Consider the following 20,524-nt stretch of genomic DNA (forward strand, 5'->3'; position numbering starts at 1 on the left):
GTACATTAAATTGAACATATTTTCTACAGGTATCAATTTTAATTCGTACAACTTAATGATTAATCATCAGAATTATAGAAGTTTTGTTTCACTTGATTATGAAGATACCATTGCTTTTTAAATGGGATATCATGAAGCTATTGGGCATATTCTACCAGAAGATGATGTTCTGAAGCTATAGGGTATATTCCAAATGAAGGGAATATCTTGAAGCTATTGGACATATTCCGACTGAAGGAGATGTTATCATTCTATGGGACCTATTCCAAATGAAGGGAATGTCTTGAAGCTATTGGGCATATTCTGTCTGAAGAAGATGTTTTGAAACTATAGGGCATATTTCAAATGAAGGGAATATCTTGAAGCTATTGGGCATATTCTGTCTGAAGAAGATGTTTTGAAACTATAGGGCATATTCCAAATGAAGGGAATATCTTGAAGCTATTGGGCATATTCCGACAGAAGAAGATGTTATGAATCTATAGGACATATTCCAAATGAAAAGAATATCATGAAGCTATTGGACATGTTCTGTCTGAAGAAGATGCTTTGAAGCTATAGGGCACATTCCAAATGAAGGGAATATCTTGAAGCTATTGGGCATATTCCGACTGATGGAGATGTTTTGAATCTATACGGCATATTCCAAATAAAAGGAATATTTTGACGCTATAAAAATATTTCGAAAAAATATTCAGTGTGAAAATTCTGTGTGAAAATATTCAGACAGATGGGATTAAGAAGAAAGAAAATTCGGTTTAAACATGGGATTATATTAAGGCTGAAGAAAATTTGGGTGATATTAGTTTAACTCACTCCAAAAATTTTACTGTGTAAATATAATGCTTGTTAGGATAATTGGTTTTAATTTCAAACCAATTATAATATATAGAAGAACGATATGTGCCGTGACAATTTATTTTCGGAGAAGTACGCTAAAACATTCAATATTATTACACTACACTTATATACCATTCTGATCAAAAGTATATTTGTTCAAAATAAACAAAATCTATAAATTTGAGATGAAGCGTCATTATTTTGAGAACTTTTATTTCATCATTTCTCAACAAAACTTTTCTGGCTAACTGCCTATTGAGACTTGATGAGAGTGACAAGCTCTTATTCTTAATTAAATTAATATTATTAGCAAAACTTTAAAAAAAGGTCTTAATAAAAATTTCGTACATCTGTTTTGAATATTCGTAAAATTAACCGACAGCACTTAAATGCTTTTTAAAGTTTTTGAATCATACTTTAAAGCAAGAATAAAAAGACTTGGGAAAATATAATAATAAGTCACATTCATTCTAAAGAGACATTTTTACATAAAATGCTTCCCAAGTATTGTTTGCAGATAGGTACTTTCGTATTTTTCCGAATTTCTGCTAGATGTCAGCAAAAACGGATCGTCTGAATAGAAATCGTGCAGTTTTTCTCCAACAACGCTCTTTTAAACTGTTTAAAAGTTTAAGAAACCAGATTTATCATTATATTTTAACAAGTCCTCGAAATAGAACAATAAGAGCGGAAAAAGTAAAACTATTTTAATAACTAAATGTAAATGCAAGAATAAATAATTAGTATAAACAGATGAAGTATTTAAAAAAAATAATAGTAGCAAAAATTTATAAAAATGGCTCATGTCATTATATATATTAAAAAATAAATAAATCAGAATTCAGTAATTATGATAATTATTTTGGAGGAAAAATGCAGCGAATTAAATTCAGAAGACAAGAAAACTCCTGAATCAATACCCCCAGAGGTATGATTTGTTATGGGAACATTGTTACGGAGGACTTTGTGACATATTTAGCGTACATCAGTCACCATTTATTACACGATCTTCGGCCGGCAATCATTAAAATGATCAAGTAAAACTGCAATCTGTAAATTACTGGCGCTAAAAAGAAATGATGTCATCTGCAATGAGCATAAAATTGTATGTCTGATCGCAAGTCTGAGAATTTTGCTGTGTTTTTGAAATTAGATATTTGAGATAACCAATTGGTAACAATGACCTCCAGGCATCATCTGTCCGAATACCTATTGGAAGACTAGGGACAGGACAGAGTTAGATGGAAATGGCCATATGGCTAAATGACATTCTGAGTTTCATAAACTTTGGCGGCAATTTTTAGCCACAGGTTAGACACCCGAAAGGTTCAGCTAATGACGATAAAATGCTACGACGTGAGCCGATAACCGATACTTATCGTTATGAACACAAAGGAATGGATCCGCAACTCCAAGTCAGCTCAAATCCTCTCTTAATGCAACTATCGGAAGATTGGTGTCAACGTCTAATGTGCGTAGAAAGCTTAACAAACGGGGTTTGTTCACTAGGTGACTAACCATTTGCGTAGGTGATATTGTGATTGAAAGCAGGGAGCCATTTATAGTAGGCATTGTTTGAATTGGAGAGAACCTGGAACTCGATATCATGCCTCAAACATCCGTGAAAAAGCTGCACACCAAGGGGGCAGTGTCCGTGTGCCGGTAAGTGTTTCTCTGGGTGGACGCACAGACCTGCATGTCTATCCACGTGGAACCGTGATTACTTACGTGTATAGATATGACATCGTTGATGTTTATGTGCGCCCTCATACTGGTGCAATAGGTTATGATTTCGCGCAACAAATCAATAATGCAACACCACACATCATGGATGATTATCTTCAGCAGCAAATAAATTAACGCATGGAGTGATCAGCTCAATGACCAGACTAGAATCCTATCGAACATGTTTAGGATGCTTTAGGAAGAGGTGAAACTGCTCTCAATCCTCCTCCTCAAACCCTTACCACGCTTACAACTATTTTGCAAGAGCTGTGGCTCACACTTCGGACGGAATTGTTTGACCGCATAATTGAAAGGATCAGACATCTCTGCTGTATTGCTGCTAGAGGTGATCATGCTCTATACTGAAGGTATTTTTTCTATACCAAACTGACACATCTTATTTATTCATTTAATACTTATGCTGATTTCAGTAAAACCATAATTGTCTGTTTAATGCTTTCTATATTATTTTATACATCTTCATGTGTACTAAAATGTGTGCCAGTTTCATTGAAGTCTGTTCGTAACTTTTTGAACAGTGCTTACGAGCTACTTGATAAATGGGCTCTCTTAATCGTTTCCTCCGTTAAATGATGATACAAAATATAAGGAATGTCTCCTAAAACAAAGTCGAAGCTGTTTGATAACTTTATTCTAGTCTAATGAGATCAGCAGGTTCCTGTCCTACACACCTTAGCATTTTTATTGCTTCAAATTAATACTAGATACAGTACGAAGAAACTACCAGTATAGTATCTGTATTCACTTCCTTAAAACTAAAAGTAAGAATTGTGTCATCGCGTGACATGGCTAGGGAAATAATCTTTACAGACTGACTTTCTGTAGACCAATTTTATTCAAGAGATTTTCACTTTCAGTTTCTCTTTTAACCGCTCTTATCCAAGGCCTTATATTAATATTAATAATTTTGAGATTAAGCAGCGATCGATATTTCCGAGTTATCAAATTCCATGATACATAGGCAGTATCCTTAGATACGAGATTTGAGAGAAGTGCTGCGGAAACAGGCGCACCCACTTTAGGCATTAATGTTTCGACTCACGTTACTCTAATCTGCGTGTGATGAAAGTGAGCTCTAATGACTCACTATGTTCCAAAATAAACATCCACCACCCCCTTTAACTACGGTCACGCAACACCTGACATTATTAATTTCGACCCCCCATTCAAGAGGCCTTACACACACTTGATGAAACCCGCCATTCATCATCATTATGCGCCCCGGGAATTACACAAAACTGGACATGATTGCCCAATGATTACCCGAATATGGCATACGAATCGCGTGAAAAGCTTTGCAAGGAGTGAAGGTTATGAATTGCCGCTGAGAGTTAGTGAATTATTCTTTCTAAAGAAATGTAATTAAGGCTTGAGTTGACATCGCATCCAAAGGTCTCATTTCTTCAATTAAACATTATGCGATATTTAATGATATTGATATTGGATTTGTGCTTGAAGGACGCTAACTTATATTTTGTTTAATATTGTTTAATACTTTCGCGAGTTATTATATTAATGAAACAAAGCTCTTCCCCTTTACATTTACTTTAAAAAAGCTCCAAGGGTCTCATTTCTTCAATTAAACATTATGTGATATTAAATGACATTGATATTGGATTTGTGCTTGAAGGACGCATACTAACTTATATTTTGTTTAATATTATTTAATGCTTTCACGAGTTATTATATTAATGAAACAAAGCTCTTCCCCTTTACATTCACTTTAAAAAAGCTCCAAAGGTCTCATTTCTTCAATTTAACATTATGTGATATTTAATGATATTGATATTAGATTTATGCTTGAAGGACGCATACTAACTTATATTTTGTTTAATGTTATTTAATACATTCACGAGTTATTATATTGATGAAACAAAACTCTTCCCCTTTACGTTTACTTTAAAAAAGCGAAAAGATTAAAATTAGTTAAATATGAAACTTGTTTTCGAACAAAAATCTTTGAAACAAAATTTGTTCTCGAGCAATAGAAATTTTACTTTGCATTGTTTATCAATCCAGAGTAAAATATGGTTAAGTATGAATGATTAATTATCGTTGAAGTGGTAAATTTTTTTTATGATACATTGATAATAATCACGATAGTTTTTTTGAACCTTATACTAAGCCTTATAACACAAATTAACCGATGCAGGATGTCGTTTTACATGATCTACAGCAAAAGCGCCATGACTGAACATTTTTTCTATACCCGTAAATTTAACTGAGTGCGCTAATTTAGTTCATTTTCTAAAAGAGGATGCAACTCTGAATCGGTTAAAAGTACAAAACATAAAAAATTAATGTACTTTTAAAATCAATTAAATAAAGTATAGTATAAATGAATAAATATCATTAAATCTCAGCCGAAATGAATTAAAACTGTACAATTCAAGATTAAGGCATGGTACAAATTCATGCCTTCTATACATTCTAATGTTTATCTATATTCTTCTCTTACGTGGCGCCAAAAACGCAAGTATTGATCTAAATTGGTAACACTACAGTAATCTTCATTTTGTTAGATAGTCTTAACTAAAAAATTTAAATAATGTTAAATAATTAGTTATTCGTTAAGTAGTTATTTAAATTAATTTAAGATTCATTTTTATTTAATTGTAATATATATATTTTTTTATCGAAATAAAAAGCTAGTAACGAAATAATTATTTAGATTTATTTTCGATCTTTTTTAAAATGGTTGCAGATTTTTTTTCTTTTATAACAGCTTGTTATTTTTTGAACAGCCGACCCAATTTTTTGGTACATGACTCCCAATAATCAACTCCATAGCCTTGAAATTTTGAACCCAATCCAGAAGACCAGAACCCAATCCAGAAGGGAAATCCTGGATCAAGTATTGGAAGAAAGTTTGCCATCGTGGAGGACTTTTCAGGTGAAACGCATTTGCGTTACATGGAGAGGAAGACCACGAGAACCTCCCACTGTTAGCCTAACGACAAGGGGACCTATGGTCCGTCTACCATTGAGGATATTTCACGTCAGCACTAGGGTCGGTGCAAGCCAGGATGCGGATTCGTATCGACTAGCCCTTGCAGGGATTTGAACCCGGTTCACCTCACTGTAAGGTGAATGCTCTATCCATCTCTGAGCCATCATGGCTCAAAAGAAGAAATTTTAACAATAAACGGTGCTATGGTGCCGCATACCGTCATACGGATCGTATATATATATATATATATATATATATATATATATATATATATATATATATATATATATATATATATATATATATATATATATATATATATATATATATATATATATATATATATATATATATATATATATATATATATATATATATATATATATATATATATATATGTATAGTATGATACTCAAGTTATGTCCCTACAGGTGGGTGTGAGGATTCGCTACAGTATTTCTGCTGCCTATGATGCTGAAATGTACTGAATTCGTAATTATGGTTTTTGTGGCTGCCGGGCAGATTTTATCTTATTACTAAAATTCGATGCATAAAGAATTTGACAATATTGCTGACATCTCTTTAAAATAAAATAAAAATTTACATCTAAGTACTTTCGCGAGAGCAAAGCTGAGGGTAACGCTAGTATCCAATTATTTTCGCATATCAATCCTGGTGCATCTTATTAATGATGATTTAGTGTTAAAAAAGATTAAAAATAAATTTATCGAGAAATTTTGGATGCTTTAAATATTTTTTTGTATTTATTTATAATTGACATTTTTAAAACTAATTTTATTATCTGATTTAAATGCTTTTCAAGTTAAACATTCTCGAAAAAGTCAGTTGTGAGCCACGGGGGTCGTAGAGGTTAATTCTCCACAATTTCGTGACCAACAGCATGATTGTGGCAATGTGATCAGCACTGCGCTGAGGCCGCCTATACTTCTCTGACAAGTTGTTACCAAGCTGTCATTGATCTGAAGCTGAGTGAGTATCAAGCTGCCACTAGTTACCCAGTTCTTGACAATGACAGTTCAGGACCTTAACCACTGAGGCATGGTGGGTCTTAAAATCTTGTAGAATTTATTAATTGGTCCTCAAAATTAAATTACATAATTAGATAAATAAAATTTAAAGAAAAAATATGTAAAAAAGTAATATGAGATTTCTAATTTTCATTGAAAGTTATTTTGTTTCAATTATAATTAAATTTGAACTATTTATTCAGTTAAAACAAGCAGAGTTCATGCCTCTGATTAAAAAGTATTATTAAGTGCTTTTAATTGATATCAATTCCGTCGCAAATTAAAAGTACTAGCTCATTTTAATTTACAATTGAAATAATAAAGAGGACTGAAATAAAAACGATGCCGTCTAATTAGTTTTCATTATAATTCAAAGCAAAGAAGGAAGATTTATTATCGCCAACATTTCAGAACAAAACAATATATTTTTATCTCTAATTCACATTCTTTCAACACCCTTATTAAATTTTATTTCCTTTCAAAATAGCTCGGCACTTGATATGTAAAAACTCATAACGGCTAAACTTGACTCATTTCGGTACTGCGAATATTTCTCTAACGATTGTTCTCGATTTTGAAATAAAGTCACTTAATTGAATATCGAAGAAAAGTGCTTCGTATTGCAAACAAGCGAAGCTTATTCGGAAACTGCCATTTTGAATAATTTCGCGTCGATCTGTTATTATCAGGAATAAGGCCATCCACTTGAGAAGAGTCATTTGAAGAGCGCCGTAAAGATTTCGATTAAATTCGCTAGCAACATCGATAAAGGCGGAACGTTAAAACGATTCGCTACTCTCACATAATTACGGCAGACTAGTCGTTTGTTTAGAATCAGTTATTGAAAATGGTTGCTTTCTATTGTTCTCCAGACGAATAAATGGAACGTCATACGTAGCAGGAAACGGAGCTTAAATTTCAGTTTTCAAAATTGCTCTCACGTTTTCCAGGAGAATGACTTAAGGGCAAAGGTAGAACATATTAAAAATTGAGCCCTGATAAAGTTTTAGAAAACGGTTCTTCAAATTTTGCATGTGCAATTAAAGAGGCGATTTGTGCGATGTCTGGTCTATGATTTTCTAGATTGTTGCATTTATCTGAAGATGGAAATTTCTATCTAGAAATGATGACTTAGGATTGGTTGTTTGCTCAGGGCGTTTTCAGTTTTAAAGTTACTCAAACTAAAGCTGTTTGAGGAGTTTATATTATACCTTTTATTTCAGATCACGTGAAACTCATTTAAAGTTGTCCTTTATTGAATTTTTCATTATAGCAAGCATTTTGTTAGAATCTTAGATATTGAAAAATATATTCAGTTCTTAATATGTTTATTTTTCTGGAACTTAAAATAATAATAAAAAAAAAATAATGTATGAAATTTTATTCTACTAAATTATCTCTAAAAGATAAAAAAAATAACGTATTTAAAAATATCAAACTGAGATTATAACAATATATTTTTCAAAATATTTATAAGAGCTTTAAATTCATATGCGACTTTCAGGCTATAAGGAGTCTATTAAGAGGATTCAGACTATAAGGGGAAATTAAGGGTATGCTATACCACGGGAGAAACTTTAAATCGCAAATTCTAAAAAAATCAATTTGCTAATTGCGATTTTCACATGAGCCAAATGATTCCCACTTATTCCCAAAAGTACAGATTTTGGAAAACCAGTTCGACAACTGCGAAGAAATGATAACCTGGTTCATTACCTTGACTACAGAAAAATACTATTTCAGAAGGTGTATTAACGATATAAGAGTTTATACAATATCAGAGGGTACGTTAATGATACAAGAGTTTATACCAGTGTTTCCCAACCTTTTTTGTGCCATGCCCCACCTAAACCTTTCTAAAATTCTTATGCCCCCTCATGTAACATATACATAATTTTCAATATTAAAAAATTGATTTGTTCACTTAAGAAATTTAAAGGATAGGTTTTAGGAAGAAATCACTCACAGTAAGTAAATTTTCAAAACATATAATGAAAAACTAAAATTCAAATGCGAAATAATTTTAATAAAAAATTTTCTATGATTTAATATTTTAATTTAGTGAGATTCTTGCTCTTGATGCAGATTTTATGTTAGGTTCCAATTTGGTTAGCTTCAGTCTCAAGTTTCCCCGTTGTGTTATATCCCGACGATTTCTTTTTTTTTACTAGTAAATCATTTACAGCACTAAATCCAAATTCAGCTAAATATGAAGATGGAAGCGGTAACAATAGTTTTCTTGCACATTTGGTTGAATTTGGGTATTTGATTTCTGTTTCCTCGCAAAGCCATGCCATCATTTTTATATTAAAGTTTTAACTGATTCATCATGCATTTCTGCGAGTTCTTTTTGATACTGCATATTTGATATATCAGACAAATCCACTAACATTGGCTGCATTATCCATGCTGGAAAATGAATTTATTTTAAAGCAGAAAAACTTTCTTTTAAATCAGTCGATAGAATTTTCAGTTGATCGACAATAACAAGTAGAGCGGTATCATTTACTTCTCATTTTTGGAGCCAATAAAACTGTTCAAAGTTTTTGTTGTTAATATATTTCTGACATAACTCAATAAGGGTAATGAAACCAAATATTTTCGCTTTTGCATCAACAAGAGTTTTATTTGTTCCTTGAAATTGCTTTTTTAATATATTTAGTTTTCAAAGATATCGGCTAAACAACTAACAAATGCTTTATCATTGACTGTTAACAGATACTTCATTTCAGGTTTGTCACTTAAAAAATCACTAAGAGTATCAAACAGTTTCATAAATATTTTCAAGCAGTTCCCTGTAGAGAGCCATCTTACTTCAGTGTGAAGTAAAAGTCTCACATGGTCTGCATTTTGTTCTTCACAAAATAGCTTGAAGATACGCTCACATTTGGCATTAGCTTTAATAGCATTGATACACTTTACTGCTGAATGTAGTACTTTATTCAGAACAGGCGAGATGTTTTTAGCTACCAAATTTTCCCTATGAATAACACAATGCACAAGAATCATTTCTGGATTCTCATCTTTCATCAATTTTTAAGCAACCATTTTTCTTGCCCATCATATTAAGAGCACCATCTGCAGCACAAGATGTTATATTTTTTATTGGTATATTATTGACATCTAAGTAGTTTTTCAGCTTATTATATATATCTTTGAAGGTAGTGGTGCTTTCTAATCTTTTACAGAGCAACCTTTCTTCAGCAAAATGCCCTTTATCAGTATATCTTACGTAAGTTATCAATACTGCCACACTGTCTATCAAAGTTAATTAATCCATTTGCACAAAGAATTTTCTTGTTTTCAGCTTTTCAACAAGTTGTTTTTCAATATCTTCTCTTATTTCGTCTATTCTTCAGATGCGAACAACTACATTGTTTAGCGAGATTTTAAAGCGTCCGGGGGTCCACGCGGAGCCTGCCGTTTGCCGCAGGGAGGTTAACTTGACAACGCTAAAAACCCAGTTGATATTTTGATCTCGTCAAACGAATTTATAATATTTATTGGCTGCAATTATTTAAGAATTTGCTTCTTCCTTTCAATTTTGTCATCGAAATCTAGCATTGCATTTAAATGGCCTGGAGCAATGGGGTTAAACTCGTGTCGAGTCCATTTTCGAATTGCCCCCCTTAACAATCAAATTGCCCCCCAGTGGGGCGTGGGCCCCACGTTGGGAAACACTGGTTTATACAATATTAGAGGGTATTTCAATATCAACGTTATTGAAAAGTGGAGTACAGCATTGTAATTTTTTGAATAAAGTTTCATTATTATATCCTTTTTTTCTTCTTTTAGTCATGCCAAACACGTTCTTTGATTTCAGAAAGACATTTTAATAATGTTTCTTGCTGAAAAAAAGTTAAATTTTCCTCCATACGTGTGTTTACTGCATGATTTACAAGTACTGTTTCAGTATCTATGATTTAGATTACATTGATAAATCTATTACATAATTTGATTATTTAACCATCTGACGACCGATGACTAGCGGTAGATCTTTGCCCTCCCGTGCCACAGGTCCGGGGTTGTGTCCTCGGACCGTGCAAGGGCTATAATTCCTTCAGTGGATCGATAAAATGAGTACCAAACCTATTTGGAACTAGACACAAGGAGTTCCACTTTCAGCTGACCTCCCACCGGAATATATGCTCTTGCACTTTAAAGCCCAAGGTTAAGAAAACTGGAATGGGTACAACAGACCTTGGCCCTCTGTTGCCCCACTGATTGTAATTTATATACCATCTAGGCTTAAGTAAAATAAATTGAGCTAATATTTTTTACACTTGAATTTCCTATTTTATAGCCTAATAATAACTTGTCAATTGATTGTAATAAAAGTGTGTAAGGTAATATCAACGTTCATTATAATTATTATTATTCTAAAGGAAATTAAATCAAAAATAGAAAGTGGCTATTCAGTACGTTAAAATACTAAAATCCGTAAATACCATTAAAACCTATACTAGTTAAACAGTAAATAATATCTGGTTATTCGTTAATTGAAAGGAGCGATTTATAAAATTATCCTAGAAAAATATCAAACCCTAATTTTTATCAATTATGCACATAGACAAAGCAAGATAAAAGAAAAGAACTAAGTTACAGTAACTTTCTCCATAATGAAATCGAATTTCTTAGGTCTAGAAAAATATGCATTTATTAATTAGGAATTTCTCAAAATTACCTTCAGGCAGTTTAATTAAGAATGCCATTTTATTCACCAACTCTTGAAAAGAGAATAAAAACAAAAGAAACATTTCAAAAGACGCATGGAAGATCAAAAATTGTCATTAATTCTAACAAGTGTTTGGTAATTAACGATTACAAACAATAGCATTGAAGACAGAATGAAATAAATACAAAAATAAATTCTTCTATCTTATGATAGTAGAACTTTCCTTACATACACCCTCATTTGGAGTAATAGTTATTCAAAGAGATTGTGTCTTAATGAAATATTTACTTCTGAAAAGTAATTCTTTATCTTTCTGTAAAGAAGTCAATCCTTTTCTCTTAGAAGGAATAATTAAATTTGATATAAAGAGTTGATAAATCATTTACCAAATGCCATTGAAAGCATTTATGGAACATTTTCCAAAAATCGTCTGCCACAAAAGCCTAAATTTGAATGCATTAACCGATTCCAATGTGTAGATTAATTCTTTCTTACAAGAGAGCCAAAACCAAAAATGTGACTCCGAAATCTGAACAATGAGGAATAATTTTTAATCAGCCGGTCCACATTCTCCGAGCCTATTTCCTCCAGCTCTTTTGTTTTATTTAGAAACCGAAGAATAATTTCCTTTGTTCCGAAATCCCAGAGCTCGCCAAACAAGGAAAAGGAGAGTGGAGTTGTACTTTTGCTTCTTCTGAACCGCTTCCGTTTTTGTCGAAATGATCGGGGAGGGTCTTGCTTGGTGAGAGTGGAAGAGGGTGGGGATATGGAGGAGGAATAAAGTCTAACTTTGGTATCTCGTTAAAATTAATTAGCCCAGTTCGCCTTAATAACCACGAAGCGGAGGGTTATTTCAACCAATGGGAAGAGGTTCTACTAAAAGGAATATCGAGCGCAATTCAGACGATATATTTTTCATTCTTTTTTTTTTCTTCGCGAAATCGTTCTTCGACAATAGCTAAAAAGGAAAGGAAAAGGAGAGGGCAAATAGAAAGAAAGTAGAATGACCGAAAGAATAAGAAAAAGAAATAATAAAGAGATAAAATATAAGAAAAAATCACAAAAAATTCTCGAAAATTTTCCTCCGGATTACTAATGAGGCAATTGCATAATGAACTTTTGAAGTTCTATTTTTTTTAATATTCTTTTCTGGAAACATGAAAGGGAAAAGTCGAAACTAATCGAGAGATATTTTTTGAAAAGAGGAGGAATTTCGTACAGATCTTCTTTCTTTAATCGGAGCAAAAGAGGAAGGGAAGAGGGAAGTAGAAAGATAATAATAAAAAAAATTTAAATGAACCGTTTTGAAAAAGCGAATAATTGCTCAAACATGAAACAATTAATTTTCCGGAGTCTCAAAATGAATTAGTAGCTTAAAAAGACGAATTTCTTTTGTTTTCTCAGAAAGAATTTTCGTTTCTAATGATCTTTAAATAAAGCCATTCATATTTAATCCGTATTTTTTCGTCATTTAGTTAATAAGGGCTAGCTTTTTCATAATGGGTTTGTATGCATATTTAAAAACGCGAACGGAAACATATTTTAAAGAAGTTGAAACATATTTATTTATAAAAGTCTTGTTTGCGAGAGGAAATATTGCTATTTTTGGTTTAAAAAGTTGTAACTTACTATTAGTAAACATAATTTTAAATTGTATTTATGTTAGTATAAGGATTTTAAACATATATAATGATAGTGTACAAGCAAATTTATTACATATTTTCCTTTTTTTTTGTAGTATATTTTTCACGCATAGTGAAAAAAATTCTTTTTTTTACTTGTTTACATTTGTAATTAACATTTCAATTGTTTGTTTTGCTCTTAACATGAATGTATATTTAACCTAACTACGGAAGTTAAATAATTATTTCATTAAAGGAGGGAAAGTGGATAAGAGGGTCATTAATATTACAAACAGATTCAAAAAATTATAAAATAAAAAAAAAAGACTTTTTATTCATTATTTTTAATTAGGTTAAATAATTAAAAAAAATGTCAAAATTGTATAAGTTAAAACATAAATAAAAAAAATATTAATTTGAAAAAAAATTGAAAACATTAAAGCAAAAAATAAACGAACATTGAAATGTCAATTAAGCTGAAAATCTCTCAAATTAAAGAATGTTTACCAAAATGTTCCATTTTACACCGAGATCGAAGATATATAAACGGACCTCAATAGAATTGGCTAATATTTGGATTGAATTTGTCATTAGAAAATTAGATCTCAGAGGCTTAATTACTAGTTAAACAACTCAAATTTGTGCAATTGCTGATGACATAGTAATACTGACTGGAAACGGAAGTGCCTTAATTGCATCAACAAAATAATTAATAGAAGCAGCAGGAATAGCCAGTCTTTTGCTAAATAAATGAAATAAAAAATTATGGAAAAAAAAACTAAACTTACCAGCAACTGCTTTGATAGTTGATAACATTTAAACTTTAAACCGTGGATAGTTTTACATATCTAGAGTCAACTAAAAACACTTCAAATATAATTTCAGAAGAAATTAATTTCAGATTCCAGGCAAGGAAACAAAGCTATTTTTCATATCAGCATTAGTTAAAAAATAAATTGAATCCAAGAGCAATTAAACTAAAAATTTACCTATCAATCATCCGTCCCGTGGTGACATATGGCTGCCAGACCTGGACTTTGACACAAAAAGATGCAATAATTTTCTAATTATTGAACGAAAATACATCGAAAAATTTATGACCCAATACATCTAACTAATAATTATTAGAAAATAAGAACTAATGATGAACTGGAAGCTCTTATCAAGCATTGAAACATTGTAAAATTTATCAAAGCATAGAGACTTTCATAGCTTGGTCACACGAAGAGGCCACCTGACAACCGAGTGATAAAGATTTTGCATTGGAAGCCCATGTGCAATAGTCCAAGAGGCAGACCAAAGAAAAGATGGATGGATGATGTCTTCAATGATTTAAAAACTTTAGAAAGATCTCCAACTGAAAGATCAAGGTCAGGGACAGCAGTCTGGAGAAATATTGTGTGGAATTCTTAGGCAAACCCTGGGCTGTAGTGCCAATAAAAAAGAAGACTCAGATTTGTTTGGTCAGATTTACAATTTTATCGCATTATTTTTCGATTTCAGACGTTATATCATAAATTTAAAAATTTATAGCAGAAGTTCTTAAACTGTAGAAGAGAAGCGATTCTCATACGCAGAATATGTGTGCATGCTCCGCGCATGTTTAAAAAGCATATGAAGCATAATTTAAAGTTTAAAATTAAAAATAACTTTAATAATTTATTTTAAAAAATAACTTCAATTTGCATTTTTTATGCTTTTGTTGTATAATAAAAAGTGATAGAGCATCAATTAATTATCCCCATTCATGTGAAGCGTAGATTGCATAAAAAATATCGGAATTTAATGTTTTTTACTCCTTAGAACTAATTTTATCCCCAACAACTTCTTGTCTATAGACTCATTACTTATAGAGTATTATAGATTTCTTATCTTATAGACTATTATTCGACTAAACAAATCACGTCAAAAGACTATACCAGACAGCATTATCCGCACGTCCTGCAAATTTAAACAGAATAGACAATTTAATGTAATTTTTTTTTTGTAAAAATTTACCTTTTACGAAACTAAGCATTTTTTTTAACGAATGTTAGCTTGGTTTTATGAAAGACACTTAAAATAACATGTTGGGAATCAAAAATAATTGCCTTAAATTTATTTTCCTTTTTTATATACATATTTATGTTGACCGTGACGGAAAATTTGTTGAAAAATACAAATTTTTAAACAGTGAAATTTAATGTCCCTCAAACTAATATGGCGAAAATATCTTGCTCAACTAATGCTATTTCGCTGTTCAATTTATTAAATAGAGCGGTAATTTTCTCAATCTTTGGCTTTTAGATCCACTAATCAATACAAATAAATAAATATATAATATTAATAATAATACTTTACGACATCCTTCCTGAAACTGTTTAAAGTAGATAAATAAACAATTAGAGGGGATTTTTTTGAAACAGAGAGTAAGGGTAATCATTTATCATAAACTTGCATATAAAGCTTTAGTCAAATTTTGACTTGTCCATCGAGGAGAATACAAAAACCATTTCACAGTTTTTGTATTTTCTCTTAATATTAATTTCGTTTTTGACTTCGTATCTTTATGACAAAGGTTTTTCATTTGTGGACTATACAGGAACTAAATACAGAAATCATTTGTTGTCGTTTGAATACGCTTTTATGTGTTTCTATTGCAGAGCGATGTAAGGATAAAGTTAAAAACAAACTCAACTATCCTATTTATTATACACATTGTAAAAAACTAAGGATCAAATTATGGCAAAAAATACCGGCACCCTACCGTAAAATTCATTTTTACTGGAACATGTAATGGAGCAAGAAATTTGATATACTTAATTTTTACGGTAATAACTATCATAAAATCACTGAATCATTCTAATTAAATAAGTTTTACTGGGAAAATTACGGTACAATATTTTACGGTACAATGGAATTTTATAGAAAATGAATTTTACGGATGATGCCGATACTTCATACCATAATTTGATCCAGGTCCCGCAGTGGACTGATAGTTAAGACACGGTTCCTAGCAGATCACCGAAGTCAAGCATCACTGGCTGCCGTCAGTGTTCGGGTGGGTGACCACTTGGATCAGTGTGCGTAGGGACCGAGGGTGTGCGGTATTGGTCCTCGTTAAGCTGTTTTACCATAAAGTGCTCGACTTCGCGAGCAGGTCGTCGGGCTACCGAAGCGGAGGTGCCACCTCCTCTGCAGAGGATCAAAATTGTGATGGCATGTCTTCGGATCATCCTCAGGGATGTTTCCCAGATCGTCGCCAATAGCCCATTGTGCAGCTCTAGTGCGACTTTTTACAATAAAATAGCAAAGGAAAATTGTATGCAGAAATGCAAAAATATCTTGTATTAAATAAATAATCACAAGAAATTGGAGAGAAAATTTATTCTTTTTTGAAAAACTTCATAGAATTCAAAGAAAGTATGACGATGGTGATAAAAGTTAACATGTTCCGAGTGCTTAAAAAAAAGGCAAAACTTTTCAAGACTCGTCAGGTGTAAAAAAGGAAACCATAACTGATTTGAAGCATAAAACGTAAAGTTGGCAATGAATAATGAAAAAATTATACCTTTATTTTCCGATTTTCATTAGCAACTTTATGTTTTCTTTGTTTTCCGCTTGCACGTGTGGCAAGTCTTGAAAAGGGTTGCCGATTTTTAAGCACTCGAAACATGCGAACTTTTATCACCATCGTCATACTTTTTTTGAATTCAATGAAGTTTTTTAATCAAGAATATTTTGTATAGTAAATTCTTAAAAATGTATACTTCTGTTTTGAATCCGATAAAATAGTGCGTGCTACTTTTAATTTCGCAATCCCCTGATTTGTTTCCGATACCCCAGGTCGATCAATGTTGGAAATCTAACTGCCAGATAAAATGTAACGCCTCACGTTGAATTCAATACTATGCGTTATAAAAGCGCTCGATGACTGAAAAAGTTTGTGAACCTCTGATTTATGGGATGTAAAATTCATAGTATCGCATCATTTTCCTCCTAAAGAATTATGCATTTTACAAGTTATTTTTCCAGTTGCTTGTATTTCGATAACACTATATTTTTCTTCTTGTAGGAGCATTATTATCTGAAACAGCTAATTCCCTTAGATTTTCCTGTTAACTCTTGTAAACTCAACGACCCTGATTCATTGTTTTTAAAGTGTGCTGTCCTAAAAGTCAAGACAGGATGCTGACTTTTCCTCTATTGTTTAGTGAAATTAGCAACTGTAAGAATAGCACAATGGGGGTAGCTGACTGTTCTGGGTTAATAAATTGGAATCTGATGTTAAAATAAAGCGACAGGTTTAGGGCAGTGGTAGCTAAGTGGTTAGAGAAACAAGCACTGGTTCGTAAGAGACCGGGATGCGAACCTCGAATCCGTTAAGACTCACCGAGTACATGCGAAATACGCGCTCGTAAAATCTGTGGAATCGAATATCCTGTAGTCGGTCTCTGAACAATGGGTACAAAGATCTGGAGAAAATATCCTTCCAAATCTTAGTCGAAATTGAAAAAGTGGCCACATGAATGAGTGGTGCTGCCACCTATCCGTGGCTTATGAGTCAAGAGATACTTTCACCTTTGGGGATCTAAATTATGATCGAAATGTTCAACAAAAGGATGCGTACGTACCCAGCTGAAATGTAGCAACTATTTACCTGATTCCATAGTATAACTCTATACATTTAAATCAGCAAAAATTTACAATTTTTGATTAAAATGCAGCATTTTCGTTCAAAATTACTTCTTTTAAAACATTGCGGAAATTAAAGTGCTTATGCTTTCAGTTTTCCTTTAAATTAATCAGCCTTCGATTACTTTTCATTTTTTAGTTGTAATGATTTAACAATCACATCATGGTTATATTTGCAACCCATATTTTTAACATCATACCCTATATAGTACTCTAAATGAGCGAATATTTGAATTTTTCAATTAACAAAGATATACTGAATATTGTAGAAACAAATTAAATGGCCCAATTGTCAAACTAAAAAAATATATATATGTATGTTTTACTAATACTTTTTAGCTGTTCTCAATCAAAATTCTGAGACTATGTGCAGCTTTCTAAAACTCATCAAGCTCAAAAATCTAACAAACAATACCATCCATCAAGTTTCAGCAATTAGGAGTGGAGCGTTTGCAGATGGTAAATGACATGTGACTTGAGGAAAAGGGGTGGCGAAAGTCTACTTTAGCAGATCGCGTGCAGACAAGCTATTACGGAACCGTTCAACTTCTTAATAAATAATCGTTTGCGTGTGTTCCTGGAACAGTAGGTATAATTCCATTTTCGCCTTCTGTGGATATTAACTCTGTGTTTGTTACAGAGTTGTTGGCGACATTAGCTAAGGAAATTATACAAAATATTCTGTTTCGTTAATTTTTATGCAAGGATATAAGAGGCAAATAATGAAAGGTTTTACAAGTAGGTTATTTCTCTTCCGTGTAATTTACTAATTTGGAGAGGTGTAATTTATGTGACAGGCACGAATTATGACCAAACGTTTATGTATTTTTTTGAGACTAAAATATAATTATTCTAGTTTCATTTTCTTTTTGCTAGTAAGTCATTTATCTCAGCAGTTTTTATTTCTACGAAACAATTAAAGGCATAGTTAAATATTGCATAATACTCTATTGATGGATATTCTTACATTTTATATGTTTTGCTACTACACTGTTAGAAATTTCTCGGAAAAATGGTTAAATAACAATCTATTTAATTGTTATTCTACCATATTGAAACAAAACAGTCAAATGGCCATAAATAGGATAGTATTAAAACTAAAAACAGTGGGGGAAAAAACCGTTTATTAACTGCTTTCACCTTATATGAGTAAACAATCAGAATTTTATCGTACCAACAAGGCCCACCTAATGAATCCTCTTCAGTTCCTTGCAGCTATGTACATCTTTCGAGAGGGCTAATCTACCAATTTCATGTCTGAAAGAATGGGGGTTCAAGTCCCGGCATTGACATCACAATATATCCTCCATTCATTCAACACATGAGCTGTTTCCAGTGTCTTGTATTTCTTCGATTGGCTACTCTGGACTATTGGAATGTGAAACTATCGTTCTATAGCAACACCGAAATGGATGACACAAAAAGTTATATATATATATTATATATATATATATATATATATATATATATATATATATATATATATATATATATATATATATATATTATGATACTTTGAAAACGAAAAAAATAAATAAATAAAATTAAAACTTGATTTTAATTTAATTTTTTTTTTTTTTTCGTTTTCATGATTTAATTAACTGATTGATTTTAATTAGCTTAATTTTTTAGTTGACCTTTGATGACCTTTTCAGCCCATTAAATTTAAACTCAGTATCTGCATTTTTTCTGGGCTCAGTGCGTGGAATTTTGATAGTACAAGTAAAAAGCTAATAATTCTCGCATGCTAAAATTGTTTACTCAACCGAAAACTCAGTACATTTTTCAATTCATTATGTTTCTGAGCCATGGTGGGTCAGGGGGATAGAGCGTTCTCCTATCCCCTGCCGTCATCTCTTCGCCGGCTAATCTCTTTGCCGCCAGACTAACCGTGGGAGATTTTCGTTGATTTCTTCTTCATGTAACGCAAATGCATGTTAGTTCCATGAAAAAGTCGTCAAAAACTTCCCATACTTGATCCATGAATTCCATTGTCTTCTGGATTAGATTCAGGATAACAAGACTACGGAGTTGAATTTTAAACAGATTACAGATTTATTCTACCTGGCCTATATCTTGGCATTTAATGGGGGAATACAGTAACTTTTTCACTACTTTTAATATTGATCTTAAAATAATATAAAAAGTCATGTTATTATTCTTAATAAACAATATATATAATGAAATAAAGAAATGACTCTCTAATTTCTCTTTATAAACAATGTATATAGGGAAATAAAGAAATGATTCTCTATTTATCCTTTATAAATAATGTATTTAAAAATAAGGATATTACTCTCTATAAGCAATGTCACGGAAAACATAAATAAATGACTTTCTAATACTCTTTATAAACAATATATGAAAAGTGAAAATGAAATTATCTAAATGCTCTTTATAGACAATGAGCCCCCCCCCCAAAATGACTCTCTAATTAGTTTTTATAAACAATACATCTGAAGAATTAAATAAATGACTAATTACTCTTCATGAACAACGTAACTAAAGAAATAAAGAAATGACTCTTTATAATATATGAAACGAAATTAAGAAATGACTGTCATTTTATTATTTATTAACAATGTATCTAACAAAAATAAAGAAATGACGGTCAATTTATTATTTATTAACAAAGTATCTAAAAAAATAAAGAAATGACGGTCATTTTATTATTTATTAACAATGTATCTAAAAAAAATAAAGAAATGACGGTCAATTTATTATTTATCTAAAAGAAATAAGGAAATCACTGTCAGTTTATTACTTATTAAGAATGTACGTAAAAAAATAAGGAAATGACGGTCAATTTATTATTTATTAACAATGTATCTAAAAAATAAAGAAATGACTCTATAAATACTGGTTTTAGGCAATATATCTCCAAAAGAAAAAAAGAAATAGGAAAAGTTTTTGCATTTCTTTCTTAAATCTAACTGACGTAGAAAACGTGAAAGTCCATCACTCAATCAACATGTCAAGATTGGTACAG

This window comes from Parasteatoda tepidariorum, chromosome 7, assembly GCF_982258835.1.
Source record: "Parasteatoda tepidariorum strain Cologne lab strain chromosome 7, Ptep-v5.0, whole genome shotgun sequence".
NCBI classification, from domain to species: domain Eukaryota; kingdom Metazoa; phylum Arthropoda; class Arachnida; order Araneae; family Theridiidae; genus Parasteatoda; species Parasteatoda tepidariorum.